Source organism: Phasianus colchicus, chromosome 11, assembly GCF_987193195.1.
Source record: "Phasianus colchicus chromosome 11, bPhaCol1.hap1.1, whole genome shotgun sequence".
Taxonomy (NCBI): Eukaryota; Metazoa; Chordata; class Aves; order Galliformes; family Phasianidae; genus Phasianus; species Phasianus colchicus.
The window spans coordinates 17,111,528-17,136,693 of record NC_143446.1 but is presented as its reverse complement, the minus strand read 5'-3'; the positions used below and the strand labels follow the sequence as shown (position 1 = coordinate 17,136,693).

At 43.7% G+C, this 25,166-nt stretch overlaps 1 protein-coding gene across 10 annotated transcripts in view; it reads left to right on the top strand.

Annotated features, from left to right (window-relative positions):
• Window positions 1-25,166, top strand: part of FOXP1 (forkhead box P1) — a 341,764-nt gene that overhangs the window by 25,444 nt on the left and 291,154 nt on the right. For all 10 annotated transcript variants that reach the window (XM_090148431.1, XM_090148428.1, XM_090148435.1 and 7 more), the window contains exon 2: window positions 12,657-12,783. The gene's annotated coding sequence lies outside the window, so the exon portion shown is untranslated. The remainder of the gene's footprint in view (window positions 1-12,656; window positions 12,784-25,166) is intronic.

Sequence of the window (25,166 nt, the reverse complement as noted above, 5' to 3'; positions counted from 1 at the left end):
GGGCCTGCAGGACTGCAGGTGAGTGGCTGAGGTGTGAGGAGCTTTGGCTGGAGATGGAGGGTGGTGAGACAGGGAGGGAACGTGCTGAAATGCAGGAGTTCTCACAGAGGCATATTTTAAGGTTGGCGGTGTGGAAACAAGCGTATCATCATTCTGTCTGAGCAATTAGTCAGGATGGGGGCATTTCTGGTAAAGACCCCATGACTAACACACAGTGTGGTGGGAAGTCCAGAGGGCTTCGTGAACTTTGCTTTCAGGTTTTCAGTGCCTTCGTTGGGTAGATTCAGTTTTCACAAGAGGATGGTGTTCTCTTTACTCCCCCTTCTATTATGAGAGGAAAAAATAAGTACATATTGAACACCTGCATGTGCAAAACCTCTAATGCAATACGCATTGCTTCTTAGCAAGCCCAGTGCTGTGAGTCCCCTGCCTGTAGCAGAGCTATTGGTGGAAAGTTCTTGTACTGAGTCCAGGATAAACACAATATTCCTTCACTTTTATAAGGAATGCAAGCAGATGCCACGGAAATGAAAGCTCTTGTTGAACACTGATACTGCAGCCTTGATCTATCTCTATTTTCCTTTCTTTCTTTTTTTTCTTTTCTTTTTTTTCTTTTTTTTTTTTTTTTAAATTGAAATGTGGGAAAACATCTAAGTTGTTGCAGAGGGTTTTTGGAAAGCCTGCATTTCCCACACGCTCAGGTTTGTGCAGTGCCTTTGTAGGTGGTGTGTGGTTTGTGTCAATCATCAGTCTGGTGCTGATGGTGGTAGGGGCGCGCTCAGGCTCTGAACCCGACACCTAGCGCATTGATCTTTGCAAACACGTTCCTACAAGCTGGGGGGACTGCAGACTTGTATTCACAGTTTTCAGCTGTCTTTGGAGTTCCATTTCGTACTGCGGGAGAAAGCAGAACACCGCTTCTTTAGCATCATCAGATGTGTTCCTCAGTCCTTCTTTAGCCTTGATATCAATTCAGGCATTTCATCTTTTCCCCAGCAGATGAAGCAGCACCACAGATTGGCTGTTATAATTAATTTTGTGCACGAAGCAAGAGTGTAATGTTTCAAAATCTCTCGTTGAAGCGAACGCTCCTTGTACCTGCTGGTCTTCCAGTAAGAATTTGGTCAGGGAAAATATGACACTTTTCATCGGACTGGATGTGGTTTTGGTGATGACATTTTAAGGAATCGATGTAGCAGCCTTGCTGGATGAAAGTTGTGTCAGTTTTTAAATGAAATCTGTCATCGGGACAGTTTGCACCCGTGGCCTTCTGTGCTCTTTCTGTTACCAGTGGTTACTTCTTGCTGCTGTTCTGAAATGCACTACTAAGGGCTCATCATCAGAAAGTGAAACTCCCATGTCAGCCCCATAATGTCAGCTTGTGACGATGGTACCATGTACTCTCGGTGCTGTATGACTAATTATTTTTCTGTTCTTAAATTTTCTTTAGAAATGCTGTGTACCTTCTAGCATAGTCCTGCAGTGCCTTGCAGAGCTGTTCCTGCCAAGTAGCAAACAATCCTGAGAGTAGTTAAAACCTTAAACAAGGAATAGAGGTGCTCAGCACTTCTCAGAATTGCTCAGCACCTTTCAGGATTGAGCACTTTAGGAAAAAAAAAAAAACAAAAAACCAAAAAACAACACACAACAAAAAACATGAGAAGTAGTTATGCAAATCGTGACCTTTACATGCATTTTATATTTGGATTGAAGTTGCTAATGCGTTCTTTCCAAGTTCTGTTTTCCAGCGTGATTCTTTTTTCTGGTGCTCCTCTTTGTAGTGTTGGAGCAGAGCAGTCGGTGCCATCCCTCAGGAAGAGAGCAGGACATGGTGCCTCGGGATAGCAGTCACCATGCTCTGTGATAGGCAGTGCATCAGTTAGCAAGGAGTCTGAATAGGTGGATTTTAATTTCTTTGTAGGGTCTGACCACATTATCTAGATGGCAGATTCCTCATTAGCTAGATAGATTAAAATTTGTATCATGGCTGATGCCTATCCTGACTAATATGTGTAAGTAACAGCTCGTTCTACTAGAGCTATTGGATGCGGCTTGGGTGGAGGAGAGGAATTGGCTTCTGCAGAGGATATTTGCAGAAAGTCACATTTCCACCATATGTTAGCAGGAGTCTCTTTGGATGCAGGTTTTGGATAGAGCCCTCTGTGTTGCTGTAATCTGGTTTGTCCTTTTTCTACCACTAGTTCTGAATCATACCAACCACTTGGACTCTTGTAAGCGTTGTCTTGAAGGACGGTGGGAACGTTTCTGCTGGCTCAGCTGATTTTCACCTATTATTTCATCTGGGTGAAGAAGTAAGATGTAGGGGTGAAGGAGAAGTTTTGTGTCTATCAGGAGTGAGAAGGACTGCCAAAAAACCTGAAAATTCTGCCTGATTTTCCGAAAAAATAATTTTAAAAAAAAAGGTACCACTAACCTCATAAATCCTGATTTAGGTCTGGCTTTTGACAAATCATTATGCAGAAAGGGAAATATCCTTTTAATTTTTAATAGCTTTGCAGTGAAGTTTTATTAGGCAATAATCTGGTTCCTGAGTGGATAGAAGATAAGATCGAGGGCCAAGTAATTTTTTCCCCTCCCGTGCAGTTTGGAAAAGGGGAAAGCGGTCATGGTGAGACGTCTGCCTTATAAAACTCAGAGCAGCATCCTTCTGTGTGCCACAAGCATACAAAATGCCTCCAAATGGATATTTACAACATAAATATGTTCAGGATGTGGGTAGCGAGAGAAGTGTGGGAATAGACGCGAAGGTGCATGGGAGTGGGGATGCGAAGGGGGAGGTGTGAAGAGAGCCAGGAGAGTGTGATGCACATTTTGCAGATAACTTCTCTTCATGTGCCTCCTTCCAGAGCCTGGGTGTGGACTTCCTTCTCCTACCAGCGTATCCTGAGGTTTTATATTCAGCGCAACGAGATTCTCATACCTGCCTCTGTTTGCTATTGCCATTATTTCCAAAGCAGTTCTATTGGCAGGGGACAGCAGCTAATAATACTTCTGCACTGGGCAGGTAGCTTCATTTGGAGTTTGCATGGTTGTGGTTGGCGTTTCTTACAGCATTTCTCAGGCACAGCATGCAGTAGACATTTCACTGGCACTTAATAAAGCAGTATAGGGCGCTCCTCGATAATATAATCCTTATGCCAGCCTGGTTGCTAAAGCCGTGGGTCCCTCAGGCAGTAGTAGACAACTACTCTTGGCGTTGCTGCTTGTTTTACTCTTGTCTCAGATGACTAGGCAGCATTTCTGTGATTTTAAAGCAGCGTGTTATTGCCAGTATCTGGGATGAAATTACCACTTACAGATGTAGAGGTGAACATCCAGCTCCCTTTGGCTGTTTAGAAGCACTGAGCATCGCTGGCTTGGGGGAGGCTGGCAGCATGGAGCACCTTTGGTGCGCGCATCGTTGCAGCTTGCGTGGAGTATCAGCAACGAGCATCTGGTCCCCTCTTATCTTTCTTTCTCTTATTTTTTTGGGGGGGAACATCTGCTTGCCTGATTATTTTCTGTATTATTTCTTTTTTTTCCCCCTTTTTTTTTTTTTCCTGTGGCTCTTTCAATTTGCAGGGCATGTGTATTTAATGTAAATAAGATGTTAGCTTCTGTCTAGTTTTTCAGCAGGCATTCCAGTAATTACTGGAGTACCTTTGAATGCTACAGCTGCTATTTCTAAGTTAAGGAATCACATTTTCCAAGCATTTATAACTGAATTCACATGGGTAAAACTTGGCATTCAGATTGCCGGCCCACATATCTTAAATTTTGTCTTGATCCTTTATGTTCACATATCAGTATTGTGTAAGATAAAGTGGTAAAAATGGCTTCTTGCTGCTCTGGGTGGGCTTGTAATAATGACATCTGATGAAACTGTTTTAGTTTTAAAAAAATAAATATTGGTTTGAGCTTTGAAATTTTTGTTTGTAGTTACTACTGTGGGATGATGTCTTTTTATTTATCTTTCTTCTTTCTGTTCTCCTTTACCCTTTATTGCTGTAAAGAAGTCACTATTATTTTAATGTTACTTGTTGCTACCTCTCTAAGGAGCTTCTCAGAATGTGGTCTGACTCTTTCTCTGCTGATGTCAGGAAATCCTTTCGTGCCAAAGGATGTTGGCCAAGGCCAGGCTTCCCCCCTTACCCGCAGCAATATTAACTTGGCTTTTCCAAGTGCTCCTGGAGAGCAACACACCCAGTTCCTGTCGACTGTAGGGAAAAAAAAAACCCACATGGCTGAAAATTTGCCTTGTTTTTCCTTTGCAAATAGTAGCATGTCCACAGGGTTGCAATGACCTGTGGATTGGCTGCACTAGAGGCAGTGCTTTGCTCTGAGCTATTTGAAAGCATGGTGGTTTTGAGGATGTCCCAGTGCTGCCATCACGGCTCCAGCCCTGTTGTTGCTCTGCAGCTCCAAGCAACTGTTTCTCTCTTTCCCTTTTTTCTTCTCTGGCTGTGAAGTCTGGTCCAGAGGAAATAAGATTTTTGCATTGCTGCATCCAAAGAAATACATTCTATTTTTGAAACTGTTTTGTAACACACGTTGAAAAGTAATGAGCCAAAAAAAAAAAAAAGGAAGGGAGATGAAACTTGACCTCCAAATATATTTGGTTGATGGGGCAGTACTTACAGAGGTTTTTCTTTCAAGGAAAAAAGGTACAGTGTGTGGTTTGTTTCTGTGGGCAGGTATGCTAACTGTAGGGCAGGTAAGCCGAACAACAGAAGCTAAAGTGATGGATGTGGAAAAGCTGAATACTGAAGTAAATGATATTATTTAGGAGCATGAGTTTTGTGAAAAGCCTTGGTCTTCCAATAAAAGCCTAAGAATATGGCCATTCTTAATTAACTACCAGTATTAATTTCTGTCATTGTTATAGACAACAGTTTTACTCACATTTTAACGTTTGAGTTGCTTAACTCCTCTTTGCTGTAAATGTCCCTTTAATAGCACACGTAAAACGATGTTTCACAAGTAATGACAGTCCAGGAGAGAAACATACCAAAGTTGGAAGGGAGTTGCTAGCTTTCATCTTGAGCTCCGATTTTTATTTGCACAGGGTGTGTAGTTAGCTGGTATTTCTGGGCTGTGCAACACAACAAGGGCTCTGCCTGTCCCTGTGCTTTGCCCGGCATTTCTCCAGGTCAAGGAGAAGCACATGTGAGCGTGGGGACAGATTTCTTGCCCTAGGTCACACATGGTGGGATTGGATAACTGGAGAGCTGACAGCGTCTAACCCAACAGACCACAATCCTAAATCCTCCTCCAACTGTAATGGCATATGGGTGGGTTCTGTGAGCAGCATGGACCCATGGCCAGAACCTGCAGGTGAAGCATCCAGTCAGGGCTGTGGATTTAGGCTGTGCATTTTAAAATGAATGTGAGGAATCCATCCCTCTGGAATGCCATAAATTCACACAGTGCCATAGATCCACGTCTCCATCGGTGCGCTCCCGGCTGCTCTCTGCTTTTGTGTGAGCAGAGCCAGTTGTGTGGAGGGGGAAAACCTTTTGGGATTTGTGGTGCGTGGGCTTATGATGGAGGACGCCTCGTCGGCAGTGCGTGGAGCGCCCAGGAGTTACGGCAGGTCGGCCGGCTGCTTGTGGTTTGTTGTGTCTGGTTCGGTTCCTACTTTTTAAGTTGCAGTTGCATTTGGTCATTTGAAGCTTATTTTCGTAGTCTGGCCAAGCCAGCAGGATCCCCGTGCGCTGCAGGGGAACATAAAACATCAGCCTTTAAGCTGGAGTGCTCAGCAGATAAGAATTTTAAGACTCTTGCATCATGTGCTGTGTCTTATGGGCTTATTTAGTATACTCAATTTGATTTAATTTAGATATTGAATAAGGAGAAGCTCTTTAGTAGCCAGGAAAAGTATCGCCTCTTCTTTCCCCATTTCCTTACAGACAAGATGGCTGGGAGGGCTGATTTTGGCTGGGATTACGTTGATTTCATTGTTGGAAGTAGCAGGGTGTTTTCAAACTGTGTAAAGATGATGTTGCGCTTTATCTGTACTGTTAAGCTTTCAGAAAGCGAAGAATTCTTTGGGCTTTTGTCTTTCTTCTGCTTTTCTGTAACAAAACGTCAAGAAAATAACTTCTGCCCCTTTGCAATTTAGGAGTTACAAAATGAGCACGGTTCTCCGTCAGGTGGCTCTGCCAGAGCTCTCCCCTTTCTATTTGCCATTGCATAAACACAAATAAAAATTGTAACTGCCTTGCCACACATGTCAGCATGCATGCTGATGGCAGACGTTTGCCTTGCTGAAAGGTTTGGTTTGGCTCCTGTTTGCCTTGGCAGGACTGAGCCCTGCCTGCGAGCAGCGGGCTGCTGGGCGGCGTTCCCAGGAGATAAGGAGAAGTGTGGGGATACGGCATGGCGCTGGTGGCCCTGCTGGAAGGGGCAGAGGCAGACAGCCTGCCACAAATGATTTTACCATAGCAATGGGGGTGAGATGATGGGATGAGCAAGATCTCCACGTTACAAAGGCAGCGTGTCTGGGAGTTCAGTGGAGTCACGGGGGTTGTTTGTAGATCCCTCAGCTGGAGGCTGGATGGAGTTCAGTCCTTTGCACTACTTACTCAGCACCTCCCAAGCGACACTGCAAAAAACCCACACGTTTGGATAATGATAAATTTGCATGCCCGGATAACCTTTAATTTGAGAATATTAATTACTGCATGAGTTTGTGCTGCCCTGGAGTAATCACAGCTGGGTGTTCTCTCAGCCTGGAGAATCTTAGAAGTGGGTGAAAATCATCCCAGAAGTCTGTTTAAAAAAGGCAGGGAAAAAAAAAAAAAAAAAACAGAAAGAAAAGCAGGCCTCCCAAAGGCTGTGGTGGAACCCAGCATTAGCAAATGCTTCTAGGAAGTTTGACCGAGAGCCATATGGCAATGTGGGGAGTATTATCCATTGCTCCAAAAGTTGGTCTCTGAATCAGCCTATTGACTTCAGCAGCACTTAATCATGTGCTTCAGTTCTTCTTTGAAAAGGGTTGCATTCCTGAATCATGTCCTCTGATTTTAACCACTAGACGGTACTTTGTTTTGTGGTAGCAGACAAGTCCAGTCATATTTCTGTGACTAAGTTTGCGAGTTCTGACTGCACTCCCAGTGAAGTACGCTGATGAATATTCTTCCTCTTATCAAATTCGAAACATTTGCCACTATTCTTTAATTTTAGGCTCAAACCATCCGGTGTCTTCCTGCAATGCAGCTGGTGGGGCAGCACAGGACAGTGTGATTTCATATGCCTGCTGTAGAGTGGTGTGATGTAAATAAACATGGGTGAAACCAGTGATCTCCAAATATTGCCCTGAATTCTGCTTTCAGAAGCCCTGAATGTTGTTGGTGGTGATTGAATCCATATATTAAGGCAAGAACCAGTTGTGCTGGTCCGAGATGGGTTGTGTTTGGATGCTGGAGTACGTCCTGGATGCTCACACACTGCTGTGCTGCGTCAGGGATGAGCTGGACTGGTTTGGGGCTGCTCTGCTGTGCTGCAGGAAAGGAAAAGGAGATGAGGTGAAATTCAGCCTGTGGGAACTTGTGATTTGCTGCAACTGCTCAGGATTTAAATGAGTGAGGTATCAGCCCCTCGCTGGCCTGAAGCTTCAGGTGCATGCTCAGTCCTGGGGGGAGGAGGAGGATGCTTGCTGGGATGTGCCAGCCTCCAGGTGAGCTCCACTCACGGCTGCCCCATGGTCAGTAGTGCTGGGACTTGCTTTCCTCCCCCTGCAGTTCCCAGCAGCTTGCTCCAGCCTGTGTCTTGTGACGGGAGCCTGTGCAGCCCCTGTGCTGATACCTGCTCTGGCATGGGGTGAGGGGGGAAGCACTGGGAGAGGGTGTGAGTGCCTCACTCCAGGGCCTTTGAATCGTTAGGTTTCAGCAGAATTTTTGGTCTCACCTTTCTGTGTTTTTACAGCTAAAGCTCTTTTTACTTCCCAACTTTCAACATCTGGAATTCAGTTTGAGTTTATTAAAAAAATTTCAAAATCTGCAGTCTGTATGAAACACTGATGTCTTTGCATTTTGCCCGCAGTTTTTTTGCTTTAATTTTGTGTCCTTCATAAATGCCAGAAATCCTAAGTAGTTGCACATTCAGTAGCTGCTGCTTTCTTCTTTGTCTTAATCTTAAGCAGTTTTTTTTGATTATTTTTCCACTTAGACACTTTTCTAATTGGGGATAATACCAAAATGATTAATCAAATTAAGTGTGAGAGCGAAGTGGCTGATGCACAAAGCCGCGTGTAGCTGCTGCCTCTGCGCAGTGAGGTTGCCTTGCTGGAGCTGCTGTTGCTTAATGGGCCTCTTAGGCTTTTTTTTTTTCTTTTTTAATAAGGTACTGTGTAGATCCCATTGACTTCAGTTGTTGATTGGGATGCCTGACAGCCGGGAAATTAAGCCCCTTCTTTGTGCCCGAATTGAAGGCCAGATTTTCAAGGATTTTCAATGCTTAGCACCAATAATTGGTGTTAGGTATTTTTTGGAAAAAGTTCAATTCTCATTTGGACACCTAAATAAGGGTGAGAGATTATGATACTTGTAGCGACTGGTGTTACTGGGGTATGATGAAGGCTTTTTGGAAGATCCTGGCACCAAATAAGCTCGTTATTTTACTGTCAAAATAAGAGCTTTGTTCTTTTGCGTTCCTACTTTGTTTGCAGGCGCTGAGCATTTCTGCAAATTCTGATTGTGGAGGAGAAACTTTCTTGCTTCTGCCTCATTTCTGTGTGCTTGCCTTAGCGTGTGTGGAGGGAAGGGGGGAGCAAAATGAGTTGAGTAAATTAGACAACTGTTGGAAAAAAGGGGACATGCAAAATCAAGTGTTCTACTTGCGTAATCTGTTTAACACCAGCGAGCCACGGAGCCTTGTGGGACCCGGGAATAAAAGGAACATCTGTGCAGGCCACATGGCATGCTCCGGAGGAGCCCTCCATCCCAAGCAGCTCTGCTCTATTTGCAAATAAAAGCTCCAGCCGACATCAAAAAGTTGAGGTGGATCCCAGCTGAAAGAGAGAACAAATGTTACCTTTCCTCGCAGCGAGTTCCTCCTGTATGCAGCCTTTGTGGTCCTATTAAGGATGCTTTTGGCATGTGTTTCTGGTGGCAATTAATGTTGGTTTTGTGTGATTTTTTTTTTTTTTAAAGTTACGTTGGAGATATATCATGTTGAAAAATTTTAGGAAATTGCAGAGCTTCTCAAACTAAAATCAAATACATGTGAGATTGAAAGAAAAATAGGGATGATAAATATATACATACATATATATATAGTTTGTTTGTTTGTTTTGGTTGTGCTGTTTGTTTTTGTTGCTGTTTGTGATTGCTTATTTGCTGTTTTAAATATTTCTTTGTTTCTCATCCCCTGATGCCCACGCCCTGAGATGCAGAGCTCTGCAGGCTGCTCTTGCTGCTTTCCTTTTGCTGCGGTGACGTTGTTTGGTAAACAGCCCCATCCCAAGGTGGGACCCTGGGGAGCTGTGGCTGCTCCAGCCCCTCTCCCTGGGTGCTCGCAGGGCTCTGAGGACGAGCAGGCAAGCATTTTGTCTGCACTTGTGTTTTGCCTCCACTTGCAACCAGTTTCTAACTGCAGCGCTCCTCGCAAGGATGTACCGAGTTCATGGCTTTGCATTCTCTAGACAGGCTGTATTGTAGTCTGTATCAAGAAGGCATGTATTTTTTAATATGTAAATAGGAAAGGATGGTGGTTTCATCTCTATTCCAATGTACCCAGGGTGGCAATAACGCTTGTTTAAATCCCTGTGGAACAGATTGTATATGGCAAAATTAATGTCTCAACTCTCCAAGTATTTTCTCTAAAATATTTGATTTTTTGCATTTATTGTGTTGCTTGTTTCAGATAGAGAATGGTATCAGCCGTGCATTCAAAGCTTAATTGGTGGAACACAGATTTATTCTAATTCAAAACAGTCACTTAAAAACAGTTTTGTGTATATGTATACATGGGCACAACTTTTCGTACAGTTGTCTATTTTGGAGCGGTCTCTTAGGCGCTGATGTACGAGTTGAACCTGTTTTCTTTTGTGCAACATGGCTTTATGAAATCGTTAGTGAAAACAGTATTTATAGTTTCATTGTAGTCAATAAACATCATAATGTGAGCGATGCATTGAAGTTCTACCTTTGATGGGGCTTTGAAATATATCCTGCAGAGCAGAGCCCCAAGGTGTGTGTATCTGTGAGTCTGTGCCATCAGCACACCTCTTCTCAGTCTCCCAGCCATGTGTTTGTGTTGCCACCACCTTGGTTGTGTTGTGTTCCCCACCAGCTTGATCCTGCTGGGAGAGGAGCAGCCTCATGCTGGCGGGATGCAGTCGTAGCAGTCCTCCAGGCCATCAGACCCGTGCGCCTTTGCCATGGAGATTTAAGTAGTGAAATATTAAAACTTGTCTTTCAAATCTGTTCAATATTGAGAAGATTAATTTTTGTTGGGGGCAGACTAATAGGTTTCCTATTCTGATTAATACAGTGATAATAAAAATGATGTGATTGCTGGAATTAATGAAACGCAGGTTCATGTTTCAAGGTTTGATTGACTTTGTACTCCAGCTACGCTGAAGCTGCTGTGTCTCATCAGCCCTTACTTAGCTGTAGCCCTCAGAGAAAGTATATGGGAGTGAGGCAGTGCAGGGGAAAATCTGTACTTGAGGACTAATCAGAGAATCTTCTGTGGGAGAAGTTGGTCCAAGAGCAGTTTGGCTTTGCTCATCTCTGCGGGTTCATTAGAGCTGGTGTCTTTAACCCAGCAGGCTATTTTTGTGAAACTTGCAGGAGAGGAGCGTCCAATTCAAATGTGTGGGCACATCATTAAAAGCCTCAATTTGTCAATGCCAGATCGAACTCGACTGCGTGGGCAGATCATTAAAGACTTCAGTTTATCAGAACCGATCTCCCCGGCGTTCCTTTCCCCGCAGGCAGCACGTGCCATGTCCCCAGCTCTCCGGGCTGTGCTCTGTGGAGGAGCCCCAGCAGCCTCCGTGCCCACAGGCCTCGCTGGGCTCCTTCCCTTGTACACCTCCAGATGTATGATCTACTCAGCAGCTGTGATGGGCCCAGGCTACGTGTGTAGGTGCAGCTGTGCTCTGCCCCATGCCTGTCTGCAGTAACAAACCCAGGCTCAGATGTGTGTTTTGGCACTGTTTGGTTGCTCCTCTACAGTGATAGCTCCTCATGAATAAGGTAAAGCTGATGCAGGATGCAGGTCACTCTGGTTTGCAGGTATTTCAGAGCCTCTGAGGAAGAAGTTGTGTTTAGCAGATCTGATGTTTGAAAGGCCCTGTTGGATCTATTTTTGTTGTGCAGCACAGTTTTATAATAGGGTCACGTAATCCCTATATTTAGGTTTCTGAACTGTTGTGATCATCTTTGAGCCATTGTATTGCATTCAGCTAAGAATGGGAAAAGCCCCGAGGCCAGAGAAGTATGTTTAAAAAAAGGAAAAACAAACAAACAAACAAAAACCCCCCAAACTCCATCTTTTTCCCTTCTGAAATTCGGTGTGGTTGTTGCTAAGTCAGTAACTTGCAGATGTTCCTGAGGAAGGCTGCTGTGGTGGTTGTCTGCCACAGGTTGGGTCCTTGGCACTGCCTAAGCGCTGGTACATGTGGAGAGCTGAGAGCGGCCACTCTGCTGGGGATGGTTTGGAGGGAGAGCACCAGAGAATGGAAGGCGAAGGCAGCCCTCGGGATTTCTGCCTTCATATTTTTTCCTACCCCAGTCCCTTGGGACCGTTCTTCTGTTGCAAAGCTTGTTTTCTCCTCTGGAGGTTATAGCACAGACGCTGTCCCACGTGCCTGGCATCCATCAGGGCAGCAGGCACCGGAGCTGCTGCTTAAATCCCACCTGATTCCGTGGGTGCAGTGCTTGTGTGCCTCAGGCCCTCTGCTCCTGTTTCTCAGTATCAGCTCGTACTCAGCATGGATGTTTTGTCGATGGAGAAAATATACCTCTCTTTAAAAATACCCTTATTAGTAAAATGGGTATTTAATTTGTACTGCAAGCAGCTTCCTCTGAGCTAGGCTTAAACTCAATCTGTGTTACTAATAGCTGGGGAAAAAACATACTAATTGGTATTTCTTAACTGATGTTTGCAAATTTTGCCTTTTCACCCTGAACATCAAATAGTTTTTGTATGTGTTTATCCTTATCTCAGAGGGAAGATTATTGCTAACAAGAGATTCTACATTTTGTTAAGGTTTTATCGGGATGCAGTGAGTGCAGGCTGAGAGTAAATATTTCAGAAATTCAGACTGTTGTACTTCGATAATGCAAAGTAGGTTAAAGTATCTGAATTTTGTGAAACAGTGCAGCATTTTTGAGCAGAATATGGGTTTGGCAGCTGACACGTTTTGCTGTTTAGAATGAACAAAAACTCGCCTGTCGGAGGAGCAAATTGCAAAATCTGAAATAAGAGCATATTTAAAAACCTTTCTTGATACTGTAAGTTTCAGTTTCATTTAAAGCAAAAAAAATTCTGCTGTGTGATAGAGCAATGTTTGATATGTAGAAATGTTCCTGTAATGCTCCCCACACCTCCAGCACTTGTAACTGCCTTTTATTTTCAAAGGAAAACGGTGGGCTTTGATATGATTCTAACTAAGTGAAGTTTTAAAACATGTTTTTGTCTTTCAGTCTCCTGAGAACATTTTTTTCTGAGTGATTCCAGCTTCCAGACATTTGCCATGATAAGGGTTTCGATCCTTTCCCATATTTGCCCTGAGTCATGAGTGGATATGTGTGATGCCTGCAAGTAAAACTGGTGAGTCACCAAACCCAAGTTTGCAGTAACTCTCACTCTTTCTTACAATCTCTCTCTTCCTCACCCCTCTTTTCTTTTTGATATGGTGGGTATTTGGGGTTCCTTTTTCGTATTGTCTGTCTTCATAAACAAGTGACTACTATTTTGTACCTCCTGAATAAACACGTTAATTGTATTGAAATATCCATGATACCAAATACTATCAATACAGAAAATAGGCTGCCTGGCTTGCTTTCTTCCCTCTATCCCCTCAAGGCCGCAGTGAAGTTGTGAGCTCTGAGGGTTCAGTGGTGTAACTGGAGTTCAGTGATGCAAAACCACTGCCCAGAGCTGGAGCCATACAGACAGACAGGGTCTAAACATGCTTGTGTGTGCAATTCATGTAATGATTAAATATGAATATGAAGAGGCCTCCACTCCATCATGTGTCAGAGGCTTTGCTCTCAGAGGAGCCATTGCCAACGAATAATTAGCTCCACTGTTTGCTGCACTTACATCCCAGTGACAAAATGGTGTCACTGGTACACTGCAGAGCCAGCCCTGCTCAGCGTGGCGAAGCTTGGCTGCCTTCGTCATGGGGGGACAAAGGGAGAAATCCTGCAACAACAACTTGGACAAGACAAAGAGAGTGGGGAAAGAGAAATCTGATCATACCAGAGAATTGCAAGATCTGTGTGAGAATTTGTTACAAACTAGGAGATCTAGGTAATTAAATCCATTGGAAATGGGAGCATAAATTGTTGTGTTTTTTTTTTTTTTCAAATAAATTTGTGTTTCTGTTATAATTTTAATATCCCTCTGTGTGTTAGAAAGTGCATTACATTTCAGAGATTACAGAAACAGAGAAATTCACACATCAGTGAATTGTGATTTTTTTTAAGTTTCCATTTTTTCTTTCTTTCTTTTTTTTTTCCAGAGGTAGCATAATTACCATGTCATTTAGCAAAGATTATAATAGCTGTTCAGTTTTTACCGACTGGTGTAGTAAACAGTTGAATAAACCCATATGGCAGCTCAAAGCGTGCATGCAAGAGAGAGATTCTTACCAATTCCTTCATGTCTGAATTACCAATCTTGCTGATACAACCAAGGTCCCCAAGCAGGGAGCAATTCCAGCCTTATCCAGTGATGCAAGAATTTCTCACTGCTCTGTAGCATGTGAATCAATTGATTTTAATTGCAGTGGTTAGCTAATTAATTATTTCTTTGTTCCTATGAAGTATGCATAGGAAACTTGGGGTTATATACAAGGCATGTGCCACTATTTAAGGCAGCCTGTGCATATACTTAATACATTTCCAATCATGGTAAATAATGTCTGGAGTCCAAATCTTACTGTGCAAGTCGCTATTAGAGGCCAAAAACATGATATTGTGAAAGCCCCATGGCACTGCTTGTAATAGAACTTTGTCTGGTCTCAGTGGCAGCAAACAGAAGGACCAGGGTATTTTGGCATCTCCATAACCCCACAGGTTGAATTATGGAGATACGGAGCTGTAGCCGACCGGCATCCTGTGTAAGGACAAGGCATTCGAGCCGTGTGCCCTCTGGATAGCTTCTGTATTAAAAAATAAAAGCAAAAAGAAGGATTGTTAACTCCCTCCAAACGCTGACTTGAACAAAGGAAAAGATTCATGCTATTCACCATAAAATTCACTTACTTCCAGTTATCTTAAAATTTTCATGTCACATAATAGCTTTAAAATATCTTTTGAATGCATTAGACTCTCTAGGTGCTTAGAAAATACTGCCAAATACTAATATGAAATGAACAAGCGTTGAACAGTCCCACTGGAAAGGAGCAGTTGGCCAACACTGGTGCTTATGTTCATCTTAACCCTGATATATGGCCAGCCCTCTGCCATAATTCTATCAGGAGATGGAAGTTGCCTAGCAATGGACTGACTGTAGAGGGTACGTGTTGAGCTAATTCAGTTTTTGTTCTCGTTTCCTTGAGAGTTCAGCTTAAAGGAGTGATCCTTTCTCCATCTGCAGCAAGAGCCACTTCTTGGTATTCTCTCTCGTTCCCCACTCAAGTGTCCCTGATGATGTCAGGAATTCATTCATGGCCATGCGCGTTTTAGAAGTTTCCAGCTTATTGAGTAACCAAATGTGGTTTCTTCTGATTGTGTTGGCTGAATACGTGGAGCCTTTTGAAGAGATGAGAGCTTTATTTGAAGCGGAGCATCTAGTTGTATACCATTTTATGGCAGACAAAGGTCATCTAGGGTAAGCAGCCAGAACAGTGAATTGCCTCATTGCAACACCTAGGAAAATGAAACAGAAAGATACAGTAAAAGGTTTTAACAAATGGCTCATCGTTATAAATTTTTGAAGTCAAGGAATTGGTGCTGTGTACGTTTCTAAATTGGAGATAACCATGGTTGTACAATAAATTGACTTAAGAATGGAACAAATCAAGGTGATGGGGTGGTACTGAAAACCCCATGGTGTGCGCACAGCAAACCCATGGGGTCTGCATGCTGGGGGCGCTCCCCAGCCTTCCTGCTGAGCCGTGCCCTGCTGTGTGGGGCGGTGGGCAGGAAGCAGAGGGGTCAGCTGGGGAACAGCGGTGCCTCTGCGCTTCTGTCCTCCAAGTGCCTCTGCTGAGACATCTGTGGCTCCAGAAGGACTTTGCTTTTCTGAAACTTTTCTGTCTGGAACTTTATGCTGGGCAGAGGAGGAGGGGAGAAGCAATTTTAACAATTTAATAAACTACATAATATGTTTTATAAGCTGGTGTGAATGCTCCTAAGTATTTTGGTCTTTTTTTCATAACACAATGAACCTAATATTGGTAAAAATACAGATCTTAGCTGCCACCATAAAGAGAGGCTAGATTTAATAAACAGTTATGAATGTTGGCAGCTGCCTATCAGATTGTATAACATCGGCTATAGCACATGAAGACAGTGTCAACTTACATTTTATCTCAGAAGTATTTTCAAAGCGTTTATTTTGCTTTCTCTTGAGTCCTTAACCTAATTCAAGTTATATAATTGGCTGAATATTTTTCCACATAGCTAATTGGCTGGGTGCCAGCGTGGAAACCATTGTCTGACTTGATGATGATCAGAAATTAACATGACATTTGCGTGGTGGTAATGGAATACATTAGTAATGTAATTCATGACTGTAAGAAAGAGACCATCATCTCCCACCTCTGATCAGCAGGAGGGGCTGGGGGGATGATGAAATGCTCCCAGCAGGCACCTCACAGCAGTGGCTGGCCAATCTCTATGTCAAATTTAGTTTTAAATTCTTCAGACAAAGCTGTAATGCTTACCAATTAATTACTACAAATGTCAATTAAAAATCTACCAAATAATACAGTAAGATTAAATTTCAATTAAAAAAATTACATTTAACAAGGAAGATACAACATTATTTTAATGAATTCTGCTGAAGGTGACAGTTTATCTAGATATATTTATACCGTGTAGGTGGATCTAAATTCATTGGATGATGTTAACCATGTTACCCAGTATACTTATTAGTTTTGAAAATTATTTCTACTTGGGCTATGTCCTGAAGGAGAGAGGGTATCAAGGGGCATTTCTTATCACCAGGAGAAAGGGGAATTTCACGCCTTTTAAGTACAGAAATAGTCTCACACCTAAAATGAGGGCTTTTGTGTAGACATCTATACCAGCTGTATTTGCAGTATTTTTCACTGCTTGATGTTTATGAAATTTAATACAGGGTTTCTGTTGTGGTAGTAGAACAAGCTGTAACTTTGCCTTGCTGATTTACTCAGGACAATTTTCCGAGTGATCTGCTTTCCTGTACAGATAATATCCATTATCCTGGCAAATCACTTACCAGGCACAGATTCTTGCTATGTGAAGGTGGGGAACTTTAGGTCTTTTTATCTGCAAAGCTTTACCCTGGCTTGATAGGGCCTGTGAGCTAAATGAAATCTCATAGTTATACTGCTGTTGCTTGAAGATGTGTTTTGAGCCCTGCATAGCAGATGTGTCACATGGAGTGATGGAGTTGGGACTTCGCGTGTTTGTACAGCAGCACCTTGGATGCAGGGTGCTACCCTGCAAAGTAGGTCTTGTAGCTGGAATTCCCTGGAGTGGTGTGTATTTGTTTTGAGCAGGTTGGGTTCCTGCAGGCATGGAGCTGGTGGGCAAGGGAGAGCTCTGTGGCATTCAAGCCGTGTGAGCCAAGGACTCTATGTATCATCTGAAGAACAGCTTTCTCAGCTTCCTTGCATTTATTTTCGAGAGCTTTTATTGTGTTTTCACACCATCCTGTCTAAAAGAGGTAAGAGGGAAGGCATCATTGAGGAAACAGATTTTGTGTGTCAAGCCAGCACTGAGAAAACACGCTCCCAGGGACCAAGAGGCTCCTTCTCCTTGTCATTTCAGCAGGTTTGAATGTGAAATAAAAACCAGCCAAACACGCACACTGAAAATCAGAAAAGCCAAAAACTGCTCATGGCAGGTTAAAGTATTGATAGGCTCTTCAGTAGATGGGCTGTGGTGCCTTGCTGCTGTTCCAGCTTTGCCTATCGGTGGGTGGATGCAGCAAGCACCATCTCTGTCACTGCCATTCAGGTACCTTTGGGTATTGGTAACAGCTTCACAGGATGAGTTCTTCTTCTTGCTATTATCTGATAAAGCTATAATCAGCAGGAGATGGGAGACAGCATTTTGTTCCTGTAATGGCCTCAGGAAATGGGTGCTGTGGAAGTGTAAGAGCAGCTGAAATGTTTTTCACCAGTCCTCACAGACAGCAAGGCAATGGGGAGAGGGGTGAAGCAAGGCAGGCTCATTTCCACATTGGCAGCCAGAGAGCTTTAAGTAAGAAGGCAAGCAGGGGAGAGTGGGAGCGTGTAGCTTCTTACCAGGGGGTAATGGTGTAAGGAGGCTGTGGGCCTGGGGCTCCCACTGGCCAGGCAATCAGGTGGGAGCTGGAGCCGCTGCACTTAAAAACCTATCTTCCCAGGGACTTTCAGCTCTGCACAGGAACAGTCATTTTTGAACTCTGGGGTGAAGCTCTTGCCCTGCTTGCTTGCTGAGAAGTGAGGTCCATCAGGAGCTGGGTACCTCTGTACCCCTCTGTATCAGTGCAGTGGGCTGTCCCATCCTGAGCACCCATGGGAGTGTCTTATCTCCTCACTGGGGTCTCATGTGGAGCTTGTCCACATTCCCAGCACCTCTGATGGTGGCTGATCTCCTCGTGAGCTTTTACCAGTGGATTTCTGCCTTTGGTAGGGAAACGCTTTTCTCTGTGAGAGTTGGCCAAACGTCTTGAAGGAAGAATGTATTTGACATTGGAAGAAATATTTACATCTCTTAGTCTTTTTTTTTTTCCTTAGTGTGAAGTTGTGTCAACTGTATTACACTGAGGGAACACTGAACTGGGGGAGGATACTTTTATAAGCTGCCCTCTTTTTGCCGGTTTATTCCATGTTCTCATCCCCTGATTTACATCCCATCTGAAGTGAAAATACCCAGGCTTCAGTAGTTTGTTTACCTTTGCTTATATCACTGTGGGGACCCGAGGAGATGTAGGAACTGTTCTCACTGTGACATTTGCACGAGCTGCAGGGTAAGGTGAGAGCAGGCAGATGCCGCACACAGTGAGGAGGCAGCAGGGTTTATTAAGTCTTACTCGTTCCATGGTTTATAATATGTAGACAAAAGCAAACATCTCCGGGGAGGGCTGATGGAATGAGAGAGCAGGGCAAGCTCCCTGAGATGATGGCAGATCCTGACCTCCTCTTTAAGTAAGTTGTGTGTGCAGGGGTCTGCAAGGGGCATTCCTGCAGAGGGGTCCCAAAGAGCTGCTGCAGCAGTGGCATGGGGACATGAGGTGATTTGTAGGACAAAGGCATCCTCATGTCATTGTGGTACTGCTCCTGGGAAAATACTGAAATAGTCTTTGTCTTCGTTAATACACCTTTCCATCAGAGCCTGAAGAGATCATTCTTTCTTTCAGATATACAAAGAAACCAAGAACAGAGTTGTTTGTCATGAAAACGCCATTTATATACAGCAGCTGTAAAACCCTAGATTCTGAGACAGATGGGGAGATTGCTCCATCGTCAACCAGCAGAGAGGAGAGTTGGGAATCACAGAATCAGAATGGAATTGTGTTGGAAGGGACATTAAAGATCATTTAGGTCCAACCAGTGCTGTGGGCTGGTGGCCACCCACCATCCAGGCTGGTCTTGGGCACTCCAAGGATGGGACATGCACAGCTTCTCTGGGCAACCTGTGCCAGGGTCCTGCTTGGGGATAAAACCCACTGGGAGCTCCCTTCCCTGCCGAGCCTGTGTGGCTCACAAGATCTTTGCTCTAGAAAAAATATCCATCATTGCTTTTAACAGCCCAGTTTGGGACTGCAGTATGGAGAATCTGAAGCATTTTGGGACCTTTGTTGGCAGGAGGTACCGTAGGACCGGGCTGCATCCCACTGGCTGCGGGGTGCAGGATGGTCCTGCTGCAGGAGGAAGGACAGCGTCAGGGCCTTTGTGCTTGTTGTTCTCAGCAGAGCTGTACTGGAACCAATAAAGTTGTTGCCACCACTGCTTTGAGAAAAAGTAACTGCAGCTGAGAAAGAGAGAGGCAAAATTATGAATCAAAAAAGCCAATGCCAAGCCCATTATTTTTACTCTTGGGGAAAAAAAAAGTATCTTTCCAGTCTTTTTTTTTTCACATGGAGTGAATCTTTGGGACACTAATGTTCCACTGTCAGGTTTGTTTAAAGATTGTTTTGACAATGCCTTTTTGGGGTCAAATCTTGAAGTTTTTCTCCATGTGTTTCAGCTAGGCAGAACTCCCAGTGTCTCAGCAGAGGCTTTTCCAAAAGAGGGAAAAACTAATACTGCTCGATTTAATTGAGAATGTTGTCTGAACAAACGAAGGAGAGGTGCAGGTTTTTAGTTTTAAAATGCATATATATATTTTAAATAGCAGAGCATGGTGTCCAGCTGAGCAGCACGTGCCTGCAGCTGGGTTCAGGGGCAGAGCCCTCACCTGTGCCCTGCCCTTGGTGCTCTGAAGCTCGGCCTTCACATGGGTTTCCAGGTTTTTATAGGCTGAAATCAAACCTGAAGTCTGCTTTAGTGTAATGTTTTTGTGGTTTAATGTTCTTGGAGATTTTTTACAGTGTTTCTTTTAAATTCTGTCACTGAAGTGTATGAGAGTTGACAAGTGTAAATATGTAGTTAGACAATTTCAAAAGTGTATTATTTACTGATCGACCATAATGGCTCCAAAGGAGCCATTATACTCAATCATATCATGTCACTCCGTGGCACTTATTATGATGGTAATATGGATATGCATATTATTTTTTTTTTTTAAAGCAGGAGAAGCTTTATTGTGCACGTGTAAAAAGCTGCTTTTAATTGTCAGTAATGCTCTGAGCTTTTTTTTTATATATGGAGATTTCAAACCACCTATGGCTAGCAGCCTGCAAAGCGTGGTAGCAGAGATCTGTGTTTGTGTAAAGATGAAAAAAGCCATGCCTGATATTTACAGCAGTGGGACTGCATCTCCTTAATATGGCTCTTTTATGGCTTTATTAGATCCGAGGGCAACCTAGAACCCTAACCTGAGAGCTTGGCAGGTAAAAGCTTTCCGTTTTATCTCTGCAGCTTTCATCTGCTCCTGTAAGCTCTTTCCCTGACTTCCTAATTGTGTTTGTGACATTAGCAAATGGCTGGTCTGAAAATACCGTGCAGTGTAAGTCATGTTAATACAGCAGTCTTTTTTTAAGGTGTCACAGAAGATGTCTTTTTGTAGCGCTGGGGTAGAGAAGGGAAGAGAGAAGGCAGAATGAGAACATTGAACCATAAAAAATAAAAGAAAGAGACAGGCAGAGAGCTGGGAGTGCTAAATATGCTTCAGCCTTTTGGTAGGGTTGGTCTCAGCTGAGGAGGAGGTAGGAGCTGTGAGCGGGAGCTTGCTTGCTAGGAAATGGCCACAAAGCTTTTTGTGGAGAAGGAAGGAGAGGTGAAGCTGCAATGAGCTGGCGTGGGGAGAGAGTCTGCCATGGGGCACAGCAAACTCACTGAGGAGTAACAGCAGGGAGAGGAGGAGGAATCAGAGGCATTTCCGAATGTAGAAATGAGGATGTGTCTGGCTGTAGCTGTCGCTGCTCAGAGGTGGGGAAAGAATAAGGGAATCCAGCTGTGCTGGGCAAAGGATTGGTGGAAGGCATGAGCAGGGTGAAGCCTACCTTGTGGTTATAGACAAGGTGAGGGAGGGAAGTGGAAAATCTGATGAAGGTGAGGAATGATGGACTGTAGCAGGGCTGCGTGGGGTGTGGGACCTCCTCACATGTGCAGTGGGAGCTCTACCTGAGGTTGGGCTGCAAGGGAAGCAGGAGGTGCTGCTGTCAGTGCCTTCATCTCAGCTGCAGGGTGTCAGAGCAGGTGACTTCTTTGTCTTTCCTATTCAGACACGAGGACCAGTTCTGCTTTGTTGCTCTGTTATCAAAGGAGTTATTTACACTGCTCAGAATGAAGTAGGGCTAATTACTGGCTGGCTTATTTTTCCTCTTATTCTAAAGAACCTTCCATTGGAAATGCATTGTGCTTTAAATATGGGAAAATTAACTATTAGATGCTAGAATGAGCCAATTTTGAGTAGTTCAGGGGTGGAAGGACACACGTGATTTTGCAGATGATAAACTGCTAACAGCCAGATTTCCTTGCAACAGTTTTTCAAAGAATAATAGCAACAGGGACTTTTAGCCAATTCTGCATTAATTCTAACTTGTCTCTTTCTGAAATTATATTAAAACCATTTGTTCTCTTTTGCAGTACTGAACAAGAAGCATGAGAGGGAGTGGATACCTGTAACTGTTTCTGTCCTTGACCTACATAAGCAACTGTATTTGGGCACGGGGCTGAGCCTTGTAATTGTGAAAAGACAAGGGGAGGTTAAGCTTAAGTATTTCCTTTGAGATGCTTCTTGCTTAGAAGAATTAGTTGCTAAAGTCTCATCGACTAAGATGCGAAACATCAGTGATATTTCCACTGGCATTGTTGGCTGAATATTCCTAATAAGTGGTAGAGCTTCTCATTTGTATAAGGGTGGGGTTTGTGAAGCTGCTGTGCATTTGTACGCACACACGCACTAGCACACAACACTTGTTGATGATTCAGAACAGGAGTAGAGTAATTCAGATCTTGGACTGCCTCACGTGTGATTGGCTTCCTCTCTGGGGGACTTATTTTAGGGAAAAATCAATGTCAACTGAAAAACATTCCATTCTGAAAAGACAAAAATTCCCCTACTTGTGAAAATGTGTCTTGGCAGCTGATTTAACTTATGATACAAGATTTAACACTTTTCACTAAACATGAATATTTACCATGGCAACAGCTACGTTATGGGCCACATGTTGGAGACTTGCATGTTGTTGCAGAAACTTGTAAGTCACTGTGTTCTGCTCAGCCCTTGTTCCCGTTGTGCAGCCATGGTGTGCCTGGACCCCTGTCCTGTGTGCCCTGGGACAACCGGAGCCACATGGGTCTGCAGTGTCCTCGGTTGCTCTGCCTTTGGCCGTGCCCTGTGCTGCTGTCCAGGCCCTTGTCACCTCTCACTTGTGGTGTGAGGCACTTCCTGGGGACTTGGTAAAGGTGTGTCATGGGGACAGGTGCTGGCAGCCACCATCCCGGCAGGGAGGTGACACGTTGCTGTGCTGCAGGCATGGGGCTCTGAGCGTGGAGTTATTAGAAGAGGAAGCAAGGCTGGGCTGCACATACCTTAAATGGCAGCAGATTCGTTTTATTTATTTTTGCAGCCTAGGAGAATATAAATTCTCTTGCTTTAGGTTGAAGCTAGCACGGGGCCACGGAGAAACTGCTTCTCCCGGAGATAAAAGCTGTGTTAAAATGTGTCTTGTACCTGCAGGTGGAGATGGAGGTCTTGGCCATCGTTAAGGAAAAGGCACTGGCCTGCAGGGGTTCAGACCTTTCTTCTCCTGGGCAGTGATGGTGGCTCCAACCTTTCTCTTTCATTACGGTACTCCAAATTAAATAGCTCATATTTGGGGATTTAATCCTGTACAAATATATCTGTTTTTAAATCCTGCCAGCCTACATATATGTGGCTAAGAAAAAGGCAACCTCTGAGTAGGGACCTGTGATTCTTGTTTTACTCAAATATCCTATTGGGATTTCAGTTATATGTGAATGTTAAACCTTGTTTGTTACTAAGGTGACTATGGTGTCAAGGTTATGGGGATGGTGTAGTATTATAAATGCAAAGATAATGCAAAAAAGAAAAATAGTTGTGTTGGCTAAAATCATCCTATTCCTATGGCATGAAGTTGCACACTGTCCTACATTTCAATTCTCGTTCTATTAAATTACCTGTTTAATAATTTGAATCCAGTGTTATTTTTATATTATATTGCAAATGTGTGACTGTGAGGTTATTTTTAAGATATATTTATTAAGGGAATGAATACAATAAGACAAGTCATTGCAGCCCACATACAGTTCCTTGACTTCTCATTTTATGATGTTTCAATTGCATATGATTACTGAATGTAAGTTTTAACTTTTATGGGGGTTCATTACAGATGCAGCTGTGTAGAGAGAAATTCAATAGAAATTTGATTTTTTTTTAAAGCTTTAAAAGTGTATTGAGATGGAGCAACGTGATGGAATATAACCTGAGGCTTCCTGCTCTGAGCTTGGATGCACACTGGTGGGGTCTTCAAGGACTCAGATGCATTGCAGTGGGAATTTGCCTGTTGCTGGTGGTGCAGAGGTCTGTGTGTTTGAGGTGCAGGAGGTCGCAGCATCCCGTAGTCAGGGTGTTTGCCTCCTCTGGACAGCACACAGAGGAGCAGTGGTGTCCTCATCGGGGGAAGGCAGTGGGATGAATTTACTTGGGGCAGGGACCAGGATGAAATGCAGTTCTCTGTCCTGACGGGGGAATACAGTTTCAGTGAATTCGTGGTGTTCTTTTCTGCTTGAGAATCCAAGTAAAAGGAACTCAAGAGAAAACAACACTGAACAGAATCTCAGCAAGCAAGTGCTGGAAAAACAAATTTAAAGGCATATTTGAAGGAATAGATGCAGTAAATGAGTAGGTCTACTGGTGCAGTGCTTAGTGAGTTCTAAGCAGGAACATATCAAGTATAGTTCAGTGGAACAATTTATTGGCATAATGTTTGTTTTTAACGTATGGGAATGTAAACTTCTGTAACTGTATGATCATGCCTCTTAGTTGCAAGGAACCGTCATATTGAAAACTATGACATTGGCTATTCATAGAAAACGTGGTACATATTACAGACTATTTATTTCCAAACATCAACGTCCTGAAAGGATGCAAACTGAAATCCAGAGCAAAATTTCTTGGGAAGGATATAAGGAGGGAAAGCACTTTTGTCTTCCAGATTTATTCACTGATTCTTAGCCTTTGCTGTGCTGATGCAGCTCTGCAGCTCTTAGGGCTGTTGCAGTGGCTCCAGACAACTCCTGGCCCTGTTCCTCATGCTGTAGTTCCTGTGGACCAATTGTTCAGGTGAGCTCAGGGCTGGGAAAGGTCTCATTTCCATTTCAGGAGCCTCTCTAGTACTCGAGCAGCATGGGGATATCCCCGCAGCAGTGTGGTTTTCTCTTGGATTCCCTTCCTTGTGCTTAGGGTGAAGTCATGAGTGGTAACTCCTGGGCTGTCATCCTGTCGTGATGAAACATGTTGAGTGATAAAGGAGCAGAAGTGGTTGGGGGACAACATCTCTCTGCTTTTGTCTTTAACTGGGTGTCCCTCGTTCGTGTGGAGCTCTCCAGCTGTGTGATGTGGGGCTGGCAGGGAGGATAGCAGCCAGCTTTAAATGCAGTGCTTCCAAAATCTGTTCTCTGGTGCTGAAAGCAGCTTGGCATCCTTACTTTAACTCTAAACTGGTGATTGGTTCTCTGAGCAGTGACAAGCTTCATGAGGTAGAAGAGGAAGGTGTGCTTGGCCTCAGGCTTGGAGCTGTCAGCTTATCAGGAGCCTGGGACCCCTTTGCAGGGAAAGGGCTGAGCAGAGCAGGGCTGCTTTGTGCTGCAGGAGCACAGCTGCCCTCAGAGCAGCAACCCTAGGGAAATGGTTTTTCTGGGCTATGCCACCTCCCACAACAAGGAAAAACTGATGAAAAGCAATGAAGCACACAATTACATAATGAAAAACAATAAAATGTGTCTTCCAATATGTACTACTAGTGACCATATGACTTTATTATAAAAGCTAAATATGATTGCATTTCCAGGTATTGTACTGTGTGCTAAACTGCAGGGAAGACAGAACAACTAAGAAGGACAGGACTTCTTGTTTAATATAAACCTCAGACTTTGAAATGACACATAGCAGGGAATAAATGTCCATCATCTATCAAATGAGGTTTGAACGGTTTAGGTC